The following is a 3,433-nucleotide window of genomic DNA, read 5'->3' on the forward strand; positions in this document are numbered from 1 at the left end:
TGATATATATATATATATATATATATATATTTTTTTTATTTTTATTTTTTTTTTAAAATAATTATTTACATGAGGAAACCAAGCATTTTAATTTATGGCTACTCTGAGCAATCGGGTCAAGGGTTGCCATGCTAGCATTCTGTTTTCAATATTAATAGTGGCTTGCATACAAAACCGGTTATAATAAGTCAGATATACAGTATGTGCTCAGATTTAATTCCCTTGCCCTTTTGCAGTGACTCACTCACCAGGGTAAGATGAATTCTCGAAGCTCATTTTGTTTTGAATATTGAACTCTATTTTGCCTCTGAAAGGTCATTCGTAATATCTTAATAAAGCAGCCAATTTTGACAGCAAAATATAATCACCTTCCATTTTTCTCAAGCAAATGGCTGTACCACCCCGTTCATTCTGAATCCTGAATCTCAGTTGGAATCACCCTCCCTCTATCTTTCAGGATTTATGTGGATATTGATATAATATACGGCCTCTATTATACATCCCCGGCTGATTATCATGGCAAAGTCCGGTGCAAATACATGTCAGAAATGTTGCCTCATCCAACCCCTTTCTCACGGAATCATTTACCATGAAAATGATTAATACCGTATAAGCCTTCCGAGAGCACAAGCACAGTACCCATCAACTTGTCTAACAGGAATTAAACATTCATCAAAATTCAGAACACCTCCTTGTCATAGAGAGCTGAGCCTCTGTGATGGAACAGCACCGGGGATCTCTGCGGTAGAGGAAGTTTAATGTATGCAAGACTGTATTATTATACTTTACTTTCAAGCATCTGAGAAAAGCATGTTGATTAAGGATCAGCTTTTATGATTAAGAGAGAGAAAAAAGGAGAGTAACTTGTTTTCAGATCAGTTCTCAGATACTGGTTGAGGCCCCCCAAGTGCTGAAATCCCATCAAACATTCTGGCTTCTCCCGCTCTTTCATCTATGTTTCCCACCTGGAGGCCTGTAATTCCACTGCAGATACAAAACTGGAACAGAAATTAACTGCAATCCATCTCCAATGCAGAATCTCCCAGCATCTCTCCAATTTTTCCGACACTTCCTAAAAAATGATATTGAGAAAAGATATTCCTATATCAAAACGTCCCAGTCATTTTTGAATTATAATGAAGGGCAAAAATAGCTCATAGACTAGCAATGAGATACATTCATTTCTAGAGATACTGCATATAACAGTAAAAAAGCAATAGGTCCAACAATATGATTTTTTTTAAATATAACATGCATGAATAGGACAGTATTGGCCTCTTGAATTTTGATGTTTTTATGTTCTTACAGCCAATAATATACGGCAAAAAACAAAACACATCTATCTATCTATCTATCTGTCTATCTATCTAAAAAAAGGTACCATAGTAGACAGCATAATTATGTTTATTCACTTTTGGAACAGGCTTCACGTCGTTAACATATGATAAATTTAAATTGAGATATTTATTGATGGCACAGCCATTAAAAATCACAGCGTACAGTATCTGTTCAACTGCCCTGACAGACAAAATAAAGCCATGAAGCTTATTTGATGGAGCTGTAGCACATCTGAGAAGAATTCGCTGACTAATGTATCTGTCAGTCTCTCTGGCTAATGCACTTCAGGCTGTCCTCAGGTCAGCCGAGACAGCAGTGATTTAAAGGATCACAAAGTGAGCAAGGTGACTTTTGAGTTTCAAGTGTCCCAGTACTGGACTTTGAAATGGCCTGGTACTTGAAACACGCTCTTTCATAGAGTTCCCTCCTAGCTTATACACTTACTCTTCTAGAGTCTTTCATTTCTCTAAGCGTGCTCTGGTCGTATAGTCTGCTCTGTCAAAAGGCGAAAGTGCTGGACAGACTCATCTGGAGGACTGAAATTCTCAGAGCGTTCTTACAATTCAGTTTGGTTGCAGTAGATTAACTGACTCTGCCTGATGTCTGGTTATATTGAGCAACGGCTTTCCCTAGGGCAACAATACAGGGCTATATGCTGCCAGTCTGTAGTGCCAAAAAGAAACCAATTTATTTGAACTGATATAAACACACAACAAGCAGTGCTGAAACGAAAATTAAGCAAGTTTGATTAGTGCTAGAGTTATTTGAACAAACCAAACTTACCATTTAAACTTATATTGTGTGTGCCTCAAATCATTCGGTTTGTTGATACTTTTCAGAGTGATCAGACTTACAATTTTCACTCAAAGTGGGTGAAAAAATCCAATAACATTGGATTTTTATCTCTAGGCTTTTTAAGTAGGGACAGTAAACAACAATCTAACAACAACCCAGAACTCCCTAGCAATCATAGTGTAGACTTTTGATGACAGACACACATACCAGCTTGGTTAGTTTATTCAACAACTGCGGGCTCTCCCTTCAACCTGGGACTCACTGACGTCACTTCCTTGGAAGTCCGTGACTTAAAGAAACATTCCACATAACTCTACACATAGCAACAACTTAATATCTAATCAGTGAGATTCGCATTGTTTCGGAATCTCCATGCAGAATTCACATGTTGTTTGCAACTTGTTTGTTTTGGTTCTGGCTCAAATGATCATTTACTTGTAACAAAACTTTGCTACTCATTCTAACTGACTGAAGCTTGTTATCAAGTTTGCAGGCAGTGTATTTGTGTCAGAGATGTCAATGAATATATTCATCTTTATGCCATGGCTTGACGTACTCAGTTAGGCAGGATTGTCAAATAATCAATTTTTCCTGCACATTTCATTTTCTGCCAAATGGTTTGCCGCAATTCCAACTCTGAATTGCTTAAGGTCTTCTTTTAAATTCTTCATATGACGTAAAGTGTTTAATTGACATTGGAGATGACAAGCAGTTTCACTTGACTGAGCTGGTTAATGATTTTTCACATTCACATTCAAAGCCAAATTTAACAGCAAGTCACCTGCTGAAGTCTTTAAGGAGGAACAACGGAAAGCCAATATTACATGATTAATTTATGTTCACCTTTTAAACACCAGACGCAGTTACAATGGAATGCAGCAATCACAAAATATTTATTCACTTTCTCAACCTGTTTCTAAAGTGGTGTTTCACACCTAACAAAAACAATTAATTATAGTGCATCTCTAAAGTGGATGCTGGCCTGTTTTGGAGTGTTTTGCTGACATGAGGAAGTGTACACATGTATTTCGATTGTATTAATGGCTCTTGGAAGTAGGCCAACATTTGTTTATTTGATTCACCAATTGGCAGGAGAAACTCATGTAATGTTATTAATGATCTTCTGATGTTTCTCATAGGCCCACTTCCTCAGACCATAAACAGTGCTTAGGAGAGACCAGGGCATTTTGTAAGTTGTAACATGGTCAGTTTAACCAATTAGAAATGAGCTGTGTGAAAAAATGGAAATGATTTGAACATGACTATATAACCAACGTATACACACACACACACACACACA

At 37.2% G+C, this 3,433-nt stretch overlaps 1 long non-coding RNA gene across 1 annotated transcript in view; it reads left to right on the top strand.

Annotated features, from left to right (window-relative positions):
• Window positions 1-3,433, top strand: part of LOC107691700 (uncharacterized) — a 19,222-nt gene that overhangs the window by 11,074 nt on the left and 4,715 nt on the right. The window contains exon 2 of the long non-coding RNA XR_001634558.1: window positions 1,679-1,682. This is a non-coding gene — a long non-coding RNA (uncharacterized LOC107691700). The remainder of the gene's footprint in view (window positions 1-1,678; window positions 1,683-3,433) is intronic.

This window comes from Sinocyclocheilus anshuiensis, unplaced genomic scaffold (genome assembly GCF_001515605.1).
Source record: "Sinocyclocheilus anshuiensis isolate Anshui unplaced genomic scaffold, SAMN03320099.WGS_v1.1 scaffold186, whole genome shotgun sequence".
Classification (NCBI taxonomy): Eukaryota; Metazoa; Chordata; class Actinopteri; order Cypriniformes; family Cyprinidae; genus Sinocyclocheilus; species Sinocyclocheilus anshuiensis.